The following is a 12194-nucleotide window of genomic DNA, read 5'->3' on the forward strand; positions in this document are numbered from 1 at the left end:
CAGAACCAGCAAGGGGACCGACCCAGAGCCGCCGACATTAGGTGGCCAGGTGTCAGGTGGTGGTATGATTTTTGTTTCGATCACCACATTTGATTCAGAATCCTCGTCGAGGAAGAAAGTGTATTGTGCCTACATTTTCTGCTCTTTCCATTGTTCTTTATGCCTTCCTGATGCTTTGAGATTTGTTCTTTTATTATTTCCCTTCTGTCTTAAGAGTTTCTTTTCGCCATTCTTTAGATCTGTCGGCTGACAGAGGAGGCCCTTCCTTCTGGAACGGCCTGTTCTGGAATTAAAAATTCACAGTCGAGGGACTTCCCTGGCAGTTCAGTGGCTGGGACTCTGCGCTTTCAATGCAAGGGACATGCATTCTATCCCTAGTCGGGGAACTAAGATCCTGCACGCCACACAGAATAGCCAAAAAAATTCACATTCAACAGTTCTTTCATTTCAGGCTGCCCTCAGACCTTGCTGGGGACAAGTGTCCTGGCACCTATCTGTGAGCTCAGCCAACACAGATTCTGCCGCATCGCTCAGAGCCCAGCTCCACGTCCTCCTTGGAGGCACACCCTGAGATACCCCCCAGCCAAACCCAGCAGGAGCTGGGCTTCTGGTGCATCCTCTGACCTCCCTCCTCCTTGGCTCCCCACTTCCTTGTAATTGACTTAAAGTTGTGCAATTAAAAGTTTGGTTCATTACAGCAGACAGGTGACACCTTCAGGAGCTCACAGACTGGGGTGAGGTGAACACAGGACAGGTGAACAATGATGGTACAACCTGATGAGAGCTCAGAGGGGGAGCAACCTGCTAGATGAGCACAGAGCGGGAGCACACATCCTAATGTGGAGGAGTGGGGGAAGGCTTCCTGGAGGAGGTGGCCTCCTAGAGGTCAAGTTCCTCAGGTTAGGCAGAGGGAGGGAACATTCCCAGCAGAGGTGACCATGGTACCAACCAGCCTGGGTGGGAATCCCAGGCCCTGAGCCCACCCACAGGCTGTGACTCCTTTGGGCCTGAGTTTCCCTGTCTTTAAGACTGAGAAGGAACTTGGGGCGGGGAGAGGGGAGGGCAGGGGAGTGCAGTGCCACCTGCCTTGCAGTGAGGCTCAGTGAGGACCAGGCCTACCCAGGCCCCACAGCGCCGGGTATCAGACCCTTCCCCTTGTTGCACAGTTTGCTGACCTCCGTGCTTCCTTCCAGCAGCTTCTGCCGGTGGGAAGGGCCAGGTAAGCCCCAAGCCTGCCCTTGTTCAAGGCCGGGGGATGGCCGGCTGCCCTCCACCTGCACTCCAGCAGGTGGCGCTGTGGGGCTGGCTCCCATGCACTCCACCAGGCGGCGCTGTGGACTTCGGCTGGGGCTGCCTCTACGCGGGGACGCATGGAGAGCCCAAGAGAGGCAGGACGGGCGATGTTTCCACTTGCAAAGTGGGGAGAGCATCCTTCATGGTCCCCATGCCCCCTCGCTCCAGAGAAGAGGAGTGGGGTGAAAATCCAAGCCCATTTTCAAGTGCTTCGTTTCTAAATTATCCTGGAACTGTGGCGTTTGGAGTTGAGAAGAACCTTCGAGATCTCATCCCAGACAGAACAAACCGTGCGCATTCCCTGATCTCTGAATATAGCCCCCACCCGGCGCTGAGGTGCTGGGGTTTGGTTTCTCCTTCAGAGGGATCTTCCCTCTACTGTTAGGGCCCCGTCAGGCAGGTGAGAAGGTCGGGTCTCAGAGAGGCTGAGAGACTCACACCAGGGCCCGCAGCCCCTGACTGGGAGTCAGGGCTGGAAGTCTGACCCCACACGCCCAAGCCGGAAGCTCTTGATGATGCGGTCTGCAGCCCCGAGGCCCCTGGAGGGCTGCAGCCCCAGCTCCCTGCCCTGCAGCCTTCTCCTGTAGTAAGGACCTTGACGATCCATCTTCATCCTCATCCAACCAGGCCCACCTCTCAGACTCCAGAACTGCAGCCCTGAACAGGGCACACAGGGGCCTCCTGGGGCCTGAGTCTGTGTCCCCATCAGAGGAGAGCACTGGGGTGTCTGGGCAGCTGACGCTGTTTAGATCAGAAGGTGAGAGAAGGTGGCCAAGACCTGGCAGGGAGATGGCAGGTGCAAAGGCCCAGGGCAGAGACCAGCCTGATTTGCTGTGATCACATCTGAGAAAGAAAGGGAACCGTGGGTGTGACTGAAAGGTCCTCAGGTCACCGTGATCATCATCATTGGCCTCCTCACAGTAGCTGATGTTTATAGAATGCTTGCTCAACACAGGCTCAGTGCTAACAAAGGGCACCATACACATTATTTATTTGTTTATTTATTTGGCTGTGCTGGACCCTAGTTACGGGATGCAAACTCTTAGTAGCAGGGCATGTGAGATCTAGTTCCCTGATCAGGGATCAAACCCAGGCCCCCTGAATTTGGAACTCAGAGTCTTAGCCACTGGACACCAGGGAAGTTTCATCATGTCCCACAGCTTCCCCAGCGCCAGGCAGGCAGCCTGTGGCAGAGCTGGCCCCTGACTCCAGGGTGCCCGCAGCTTAGTCTGCAGTTGTCCAGCCCGCAGACGGGATACGGACCCCAAGGTTGCGGGACTCGCCTGGAGCAAGATGAGAAACCCCCATCCGGCTCTGATGAGGCTGCTCCAAGGAAGTCAGAGGACAGGCTGAAAACAGAAGCGACATTCTTCTCATTTGCAGGCAACTTCCCTCCAACGTGCGTGTCATGTGCGGGGCCGCTGACCCCAGGGTGACAAAGTCAAATGCGTGACCAGATTCACGCCCCTTGTTCTGGGCGAACTCGGGCCTCACACCTCACACACACACATTTCTATCGCTGTCCCCAGAATAAATGTGTTTGTGATTTAGGAAATTCCACACCGTGTCTAATTTCATTCATTAAACAAAATCAGGAAGTAATCAGAAGGGAATCTGGCATTACTAGAGGATTCTGGCCAGGGGCTCCTGTCAGCAGCCTTTTCCCAGAGCGTGTCTTCAAATCTGATCTGGCCAACTGGGAAGGTGTTTATTGAGGAGCCTGCGGTCATGTCTGGATCTTGCTGATGACGATGACAATGAAGACGGTCCATGAGGCTCAGTGAAACAGCTGGAACTTATCCGGGCATCATCCAGAGGTGAGCCCGTCCCTGTCTGGTCCAGATGTCCAGGCCCGGATCTGCAAGGCTGTGTTCTCTGTGTGGGACCAGGCGGGGGAGAGTCTGTGTCGGGGCCTGGAATCTAAACGCACTTGGCTCCTTGGTCCAGCCAAGGAGGCTCATTTCTGCCCAGCCTGGGCGTCTGCAGTCTCAGTGACTGCTGCGGGAGAACTGGACTTTGGAGGAATTCACGTTGTACCCTTCATTAAAACCGTGCTCCTCACAGCTGCTGCTGTGTTTGCAATGGGCAGAGCACCAATCTAGGGGTGCAGGGCCAGAGGCTGAGCTCCAGCTCCGCTTTTATGGACTCATTGTGTTACTTTGGGCAAATGTCTTTACCTCTCTGGACCTCACTCTCTTCCTCCCAGTCATGAGAGTGTTGGATTAGAACAGCGAGTCTCAACTGAGGATGGTTTTGCTCCCATAGGGGATAGTGGGCAAAGTCTGAGACATCCCTGGTGGTTACAGTTGAGGGTTGCTATTGGTACCTGGAGGGTAGGGGCCAAAGATGCTGCCAAACACCATATAGTGCATTAGACAGCCCCCACCACAAAGAATGAACCCGCCCTAAACTCCACCTCGTGGCTCAGATGGCAAAAATCTGCCTGCAATGCAGGAGACCCAGGTTCAATCCTTGGGTCGGGAAGATCCTCTAGAGAAGGGAATGGCTACTTGATCCAATATTCTTACCTGGAGAATCCCAAGGACAGAGGAGGCTGGCAGGTTATGTCCATAGGGTTGCAAAGAGTCAGACACGACTGAGCGACTAACACGTTCATTTTCATGATGTCAGTGGGGCCAAAGTTGATGCTGGTTGTCCAGATGACAGGAGAGGACCGAGGCCAGGCCGAGTCCTGGCCGAGCAGGACTCAAGTGGGGAGGTGGAGAAGGCCTGCTGCCTGGTTCTTCCCCTGTCCTTGAAGCTGTCCAGGGAACACAATGACATTCCAATGGGCTCCCTTTGGCTCTGGGAACAGCGGAGGTGTGAGGAGCCAGCGGCCAAGCCTGGAACTTGTGACTGCGAACCCTGGGAACTCGGGGTCAAAACGTCCTCTCAGGGCTCCGCAGAGTGTGGGGTGGCTGAGACCCAGACCCGCCCTCTCTGCTCCACCCACCTTCATTTGTTCATCTCCTTGTAGCTTCAGAGACAGGCAGGCGTCCCTTTAACCTGATATTCTCTGCCTATTTCCATCTTCATTTACAAAAATCTGTGTTCCCCTTTCAGATCTGTCCTGGAAGACGACTCTGCCCAGGAGATGGCCACCCACTCCAGAAACCCCAAACTGACCCGTAGCAACTGACCCCCCAGAAACCCCAAACTGACCCCTAGCAACTGACCCCCAGCAAAGCTGAGCCGGATTCCAGGGAAGAGCCAGGCAAAGCTTTCCCCACTTGTCTCTAGTTTGTGTTTTCTCTTCAGCTTCCTCTTGTGATTTCTAAACCAAACAGCTTCCTAGGACGCAAAATGAAGTGTTTTAAAATGAGGCAATGAAAGAAATCATTTGTTCTCTGATGACAGCTGGTTATTTTAACACGGGTTAAAGTCCCGAGTTTCTTGGACTCAGCGCTGACTTGGGAATGCTGCCGGCTTTGTGTCCACACGAGGGCGCTCTTGACCGTGGCTGCTGGGTATGGATCGTGTCCAGGGTCAACACTGGAGCCCCTGGAATCAGGGCATCCATTTTCCTTTTATTTGTTTCTTTATAAACAATTTATTTATTTATTTGGCTGCACCAGGTCTTGGTTGCAGCACGTGGGCACCTTGATCTTCGCTGTGGCATGCCAGATCTTCAGTTGCAGCATGCAGGACCTAGTTCCCGACCAGGGATCAATCCCTGGACCCCCTGCCTCAGGGACATAGTTTTAGCCCCTGGACCACCAGCAAAGTCCCAGGGCTGTGATTTTTCAACCCTGGCTGTTGTCTGATTGTCTATCGGTGGCTGCTCAGCTGACCCTGGCCCTCTGTGAAGACCTGCTACTGTCCACCTCTCTCTCTACATCCTTCCCACCCATCACTTGGCACCAGTCCCTAAAGGATTTTTCATAACGGTTCCAAAAAGCTGGAAGTGAGCTTGGTTCTGCAGCTGCTGAATCTAGAGAGTCAGTGAAGATGAATCAAAAGTCACTACACAAAAACCAAGATCGGGACTTTCCTGGTGGCTCGGTGGATAAGAATCCCCATGCCAAAGCAGCGGACATGGGTTCGATCCCTGGTCGGGGAAGACTGGACAGGCCGCAGAGCAACTGAGCCCATGCACCACACTGCTGAGCCTGAGCTCCAGAGCCCTCGAGCCACAGCTACTGAATCCACATGCCCTAGGGCCAGCAGCTCTCAGCTACTGAGCTGGCACGCTCCTGAGCCTACAGCCTGCGCTCTGCAACAAGAAGCCACCACAGTGAGAAGCCTGTTCACTGCAGCTTGAGAGTAGGTCCCGCTCTCCGCAGCCTGGTTGCAGCAACGAAGACCCAGCGCAAACAAAAATTGCTGTTCAGTTGCTCAGTTGTGTCCAGCTGTTTGCGACCCCATGGACTGACTGCAGCACGCCAGGCTTCCCAGTCCCTCACTGTCTCCCTGAGCTTGCTCAGGCTCATGTCCATCGAGTCAGTGATGCCATCCAACCATCTCATCCTCCGTCACACCCCTTCTCCTCCTGCCCTCAACCTCTCCCAGCATCAGGGTCTTTTCCGGTGAGTTGGCTCTTCGTGTCAAGTGGCCAGTTTATTGGAGCTTCAACTTCAGCATCAAGATAAACAAAAATAATTTAATTTAAAAAAACCAACATCTGATGCATCAGAGATTAAAATATTTAAAAAAAAATAAAGCCATGAAAGCAACAAGAATGTAGCAAAATTTTTGTTGTTTTTGTTGTGTTGTGTGTGGCTTGCAGGATCTCAGTTCCCCAACCAGGGCCACTCCAGTGAAAACTTGAAATCCTAATCACTAGGCCACCAGGGAATGCCCCAACAATATAGGAAAACTTAGCATGGGGAAATCCTTTCTAAGCAAGATGTAAAACCCAGAAACTGTTAAGGAAAAGAAAATAGAGTTGACCTCATAAAGACTAACAGTTGCCCCATCTCATTCAGAGCTTAAACCAAAAAGCTGGTGGCCTCGAAGGACCCATAAGGCCTTTGGGGACCTAGCTGATGCCCCCGCCCCCGCCTCTGACCTCCTCCCTGTATCTGTCAGGACAAGCCCCTTTCTGCAGTAGTGACGGATAAACCCTGACGTCACGTGCAGTGGGGACTTACTCTCACTGTAGTCCAGTGAGAGGCAGGCAGAGGCCACTTCCCATGGTGACTCAGGGATGCAGTCCATCCTGGACACGGGCCATCACCCTTTGAGTTTGTCCAGGGGCAGCTTGTCTCCTTGGTACCGGGTCCCTGTCCCCAGCAGCCAAGTCCTGCGGCGGCAGAATCCAGGCACAGGTGAGGGAGGTGCCCGGCCACACCTGATGCCCGTCCTCATTCGGTTTGCTGAGCGGAACTCAGACTTTCTCTATTTGGCTTCTGAACACAAAGGATCTCCCACTTATTCGTCTATCCGTGGGTCAGCAGAGAGTGGTTCTGAAACCAGGTGACCAGGTCCCAGAGAGCTAAGCATCACCCCTACCCCTGCCCACTGGCCACCAGGGACCCTGCCCCTCCTCCAGGCTTCTCCCACACCGTCTATACTGCATGGATCCCCCAGACACCTCCGCAGTGTCAACACAGACCCAGCACTCACACACATGCACACATAAGCATGCCTACACACGCCAGTGCCTGAGGGGGTGCAAGGGTGGCGACATCCTCTCCCAGAAGCACTGGCAGGGACAGAGCTGCCGGGCAGGGCTCAAGGTATACCTGTCAGTGGGCGGCTCCTGACCCAGGATTTCAGGAAAGTGAGCAGGTGCCTCACCTTGCCCTCAGGGCCACCCCATAGCTGGGCCAGGGCCACCTTCCCCACCAGGCCCTGGAGGCTGGCTCAGGATTCTTCTGGGGGCCAAGAACATATTTTAATTTCTCCTAAAATCAGAAGGAAACATGAGCACAGTGTCCCTCGATTTCTGGAGTGGGGAAGCGGCTCCAGGCGCCCCTGTGGAGCCCTGATCCAGTGCATCCAGGGGACACCTGGGCTCCACAGCCGCGGGTTTCAAGTCCTCAGATTCGCCCACCTGCGGCTCGAACCAGCCACGGTCAGTTGAATCTGTGGACATGAAACCTGTGGCCACGGGGGGCTGACTGTCTCAGTGCTGAGTGTATAGTGAGTCCAGACTGCCTCTCATGCACTTTTATGCCTCCAGCCGTGAAACATCCTCACTCACGTTGTCCGATGGAGAAAGACAGCCTCCACCTGGGGCTTCCCACGTGGCACTGGTGGTAAAGAACCCGCCCGGCAATGCAGAAAACGTAAGAGATGCAGGTTCAGTCCCTGGGTGGGGGAGATCCCCTGGAGGAGGGCATGGCCACCCACTCCAGCAATTCTTGCCTGGAGAATCCCCGTGGACTGAGGAGCCTGCCAGGCCTCCATGGGGTCGCAGGATCGGACACGACTGTGATGGCTTAGCACACACGTGAGGCCAGAAGCGAGGAGAACTCCATTCCACTCCATAGACATCTTGGGGTGTCTGCCCTGAGGCAGGTGCTGTCCTTGGCCCCGGCGGGGACAGAGCCGTGGGCCAAGCACACACACACACCGACCGTGAGTGCAGGAGCTGTGCCCCCACCCCGGGCCTTGTGCTCAGCCCTGCACAGAGAGTGACGGGTGGGGGGTAGACAGAGAGAAGGTGCTGGAAGGCCCAGAAGCAGCTGTCCCCAGCAGCCACCTCCCTCCACAGCAGGCTGTCTGTCTCCATTTCCATGGTCGGCCGAGCAGGGGGACAGTCAGCGACATCTAACCACCCCTGTGGCTCTCGTTTCCTCCCTGAAATGGGAGGAGACGGTGCTGCAAAGCTTTCTTGTTTTGTGTGCCCTGCCTTCTGATCTCGCCTTTGGCAGCTTGTCCCCATCCCGGAGGACCCTCCCCGGCAGGTACTGGTGTCTCCTCAGACCTGGGCCCCGGCTGGGTCCCCAGGTCCTTGGAGCGTCCCAGCTGTCCTGCACCCCTGCATTAGCAGACCGGCTCTGATAACCACTTGCTGGCTGTATCTTGACAGCGACCTGAGGAGATAACCTGCTTCCTCCCATTTTATCGTCAGCGACAGCATTTTATCATCAGTGACAGCAAGCAGGTGAGACCCAGGGCTGTGGGAGCTCCTGGCTGGACTCAGGGCCGCTGTTCAGGGAGCACCCCCTCCCTTCTCTGGGCTGCACCTTCTTAAGCTGTAAGAGCTTGTGGCTCAGCTGGTAAAGAATCCACCTGCAATGTGGGAGACCTGGGTTCGATCCCTGGGTTGGGAAGATCCCCTGGAGAAGGGAATGGCTACCCACTGCAGTATTCTGGCCTGGAGAACTCCATGGACTGTATAGGCCATGGGGTCGCAAAGAGTTGGACACGACTGAGCAGCTTTCACTTTCAGATCAGTCTAAGCTCTTTGCCCAGCTCTGACAGCCTGGAATTTCATTCTACGTAAAATAAAGAAGGATAAACCTATAGAGGGGAAAACCCAAATCAACCCCCCCCCCCCCCCCCCCCCCCCCGCCGCCAAGGAGAGATGATTCCAGATTAATCAGGCTTTTTGTTGTTGTAAGTGGTAAATGTCAAAGGCTTTGCAATGCCAGGACTGGAGCAAACTTTCTGCAATCTATCAAGTTTCCACAGGATGTATATACATAATAGGATGTATTTGTACAGAAAGAGGCTTGGCGTAAGGAACTGGCTCATGTGATAATGGAGGCTGACGAGTCCTGGGACCTGCAGTGGGCGAGCTGGAGACCCAGGAGAGCTGATGGCCTGACTCCTATCTGAAGGCAGGCAGATGGCAGACTCAGGAAGAGCTGGTGCCCACTCCAAAAGAGAAAAAGCCAGTGTCTCAGATCAAGGCCACTGGGGAGGAGGAATCCTCTCTAACTTATGGGAGGGTCAACCTTTTTGTTCTATTCAGGCCTTGAGCTGATTGGATGGGGCCCATCTGCTTTTCTCAGTCTACCCAGTAAATGTTAATTTCATCTAAAAAAAAAAAAAAAACACCCTCACAGACACACTCAGAACTGTATGGTGACCAAATAGCTTGGCCCCACGGCTCAGCCAAATCGACCCATAGAATTACCCATCACACCTCTTCCAGGCAAGATTTTAGCAGACGTGGGAGCTGAAGAGTTTTCTCCCATGGCTGGGACTCCAGGGGCAGAGATGAAAGAGGAGACGCTCACTGCCCAACTCGATGACGGGCATGCACATCTTCCTCATGGCCACAAGGTGGCGCCCACGGACGCAATTCCCTGGATGGAGCTGTGACTAACCTTCATCGGCCGGAAGGGGGCCCCAGCTGGGGGCTGAGGATGGGTTTTGCTCTCTGACTGTAACGCAGGGACTCTGAGCAGGGGTGCAGACCAGCCTGGCAAAACGGAAGGAGCACGACTCGGCAGCCCGACAATTCCGTGGGAATCTGGATGCTTCTACAGGAGCAGGTGGGAGGGTCCTACTTTCTGGAGCTAGGCACTCGCCTCTCTTAGGTTCCCAGAAAGAGCCCAGAGACTCCCCTGCCCTTGTGTCTCACTTTGACACAGGGCGTTTGGGGCTGGTGCACAGAGGCTCAGTAATTTGGATACCCCAGGGCTCATAACTGGCTCTCTGTCGCTGTCAAAACAGGCCCCGGTGACCGACCGCACTCTTAAACCCAAAGGCAAGGTCGGAGTGGGAAAGTGGTTGCTTCTATTTGAAGGAAGAGAAAGGGCAGGTCATAGGCAGCACTCAGCAAGGGGTAGAATTTTAAAGGGACCAGCCTCCGCGATTTTCTCCTGGAAGACCCCAGGAGCCCGGCTGTCACTTGCTGCCAGCTGGCTGGCACTGCTTTGCTGTCCTGGGCACAGACACCACAAACGCAGGGTACGTCCCCGGGCTCGAAACTTGGGCCGTGGGTGCCAGCAGCCCCCACCTTGTGATCTGGGTAAAAGGAAAGCAGAAGTGTTAAGTTGCTCGGCTGTGGCCAACTCTGCAGCCCCATGGACTGCAGCCCACTAGGCTCCTTTGTCCATGGGATTTCCCAGGCAAGAATGCTGGAGTAGGTTGCCATTTCCTTCTCCAGCGGAACTTCCCAATCCAGGCACCCAACCGGGGTCTCCTGCATTACAAGCAGATACTTTACTGCGTGAGCCACCAGGGAAGTCCAGGTAAAAGGAGGAGATTCCCAATGAAAGAACCAGCATTACTTTCCTTGTAGTGAAAACAACCCACCTAAAGCCCTAACTAAAAAACAACAATAAACCTTACTATAAAACAGAGACATGGAAGAGCATAGTCAAATCCGCAACTCGGTGGAAAGACCGCCCCACGCCGCCCATAACCTGGGCTGCATCCCCAGAAGGAACCATCACTTGGCTATGTGCATCTCTAGGTAATACTGTTTGGTCTTGCTTGTTAAGTGAAAATCTCTTTAATTTATGGGACTCCCCCACTTCCATTCCTTTCTTCCCCGCACAATTTATTTGTTGAAGAACCCGAACCTCGTTTCCCGTAGTGCAGTTCAGCTGTTGCCCATCTTCTATACTTCTTACAAATCAGCAGCCAGACCCAGAGCCTGGCTTGGGCTTAAGAACTCACAGGGCTGCAGTTCTCCAGAAGACCAGAATATGCAGTTGTCCTTCTGTGACCTTAGCAGCTGAGCACCGAAGAACTGATGCTTTTGAACTGTGGTATTGGAGAAGACTCTTGAGTGTCCCTTGGACTGCAGGGAGATCCAACCAGTCCATCCTAAAAGAAATCAGTCCTGAATATTCATTGGAAGGACTGATGCTGAAGCTGAAACTCCAATACTTTGGCCACCTGATGTGAAGAACTGACTCATTGGAAAAGACCCTGATGCTGGGAAAGATTGAAGGCAGAAGGGGATGACAGAGGATGAGACAGTTGGATGGCATCGCTGACTCAGTGGACGAGTTTGAGTAAACTTCAGGAGTTGGTGATGGACAGGGAGGCCTGGCGTGCTGCAGTTCATGAGGTCGCAGTCAGACATGACTGAGCGACTGAACGGAACTGAGCAACTGAAGATGCTGAACGCTTATATCTGTTCACTCATGCAAAACGGCATTGTTATTCCTTTAATTAATTAGCTTCTTACTTTCATGGGTACTGCTCTCCAGCTTCTGTCCATTTAGGAAAGGCAGGATAAATTCACCTTGTTTACTTACGAGCTTTCAAAATTGGTTCCTTATCGTCCTCCAAAGGGGATCAGTTCTATATGAAAATTACTTAGAATTATGAATTCATGGATTTTAACACAGTCAGGGGGTTGGAAGTTGCTTGCAATCTAAAGTGCTCCATTCTATTTATTTGGCTGCACCAGGTCTTAGTTGTGACATGCAGGACCGTTGTTATTAGGTGACATGCAGGACCGTTATTAGGTGCGGCATAGGGACTTAGTTGCAGCACGTGGGATCTAATTCCCTGACCAAGAATGGAGCCCGGGCCCCTTGTGTTGGGAGCACAGAGTCTCAGTCAACAGACCACCAGGGAAGTCCCCCAAAGTGTTTCATTCTTGACCAATGAAAGCCTCAAGTCAGCTTCCGAGCCCTTGTGCTATGACCCTTGTGTCTTTGATCACTTCTTTCCTCTTTGATGAGATAACATTTCCCCGGCTCATCTTGTAAATTTCCTGTACCAGACCTAGAATCAGCCATTTCTCCAAGAATGGCTTCTTTAGCGAGGAAAGGTATTGAAAGACCATAATCCAGGTGCTAAGTTGATCAATAAATTTTATAACCAAAGCTTGTTTATTATTCCCACTGTCCGAAAGTACAGTGGTCCTGTGAAACCCTTCGTAAGTCAAAATAGCATTAAGGGAAGAAGCAATTACCTTAGGGTATGCTCTGGTAACCGGTTCAAAGAATAAACTGCGATAAAGCACAGACACGGAGACAGGGTTCACAGCTGCGGCGGCTGCGTGTTGAGATGCCAAGTGTGGTTTCTGGGAAGGAGCCTGG

The 12194-nt window shown here is 53.4% G+C and overlaps 1 long non-coding RNA gene across 1 annotated transcript; it reads left to right on the forward strand.

Moving 5' to 3' along the window:
• The first annotated feature begins 1573 nt into the window (after nucleotides 1-1573).
• Nucleotides 1574-5969, forward strand: LOC138414508 (uncharacterized). Its single transcript, XR_011246870.1, has 2 exons — nucleotides 1574-3110; nucleotides 4357-5969. It is a non-coding gene; the product is annotated as an uncharacterized lncRNA (long non-coding RNA).
• The last annotated feature ends 6225 nt before the right edge of the window (nucleotides 5970-12194 follow it).

The sequence above is a fragment of the Ovis canadensis genome, chromosome 11 (assembly GCF_042477335.2).
Source record: "Ovis canadensis isolate MfBH-ARS-UI-01 breed Bighorn chromosome 11, ARS-UI_OviCan_v2, whole genome shotgun sequence".
NCBI classification, from domain to species: domain Eukaryota; kingdom Metazoa; phylum Chordata; class Mammalia; order Artiodactyla; family Bovidae; genus Ovis; species Ovis canadensis.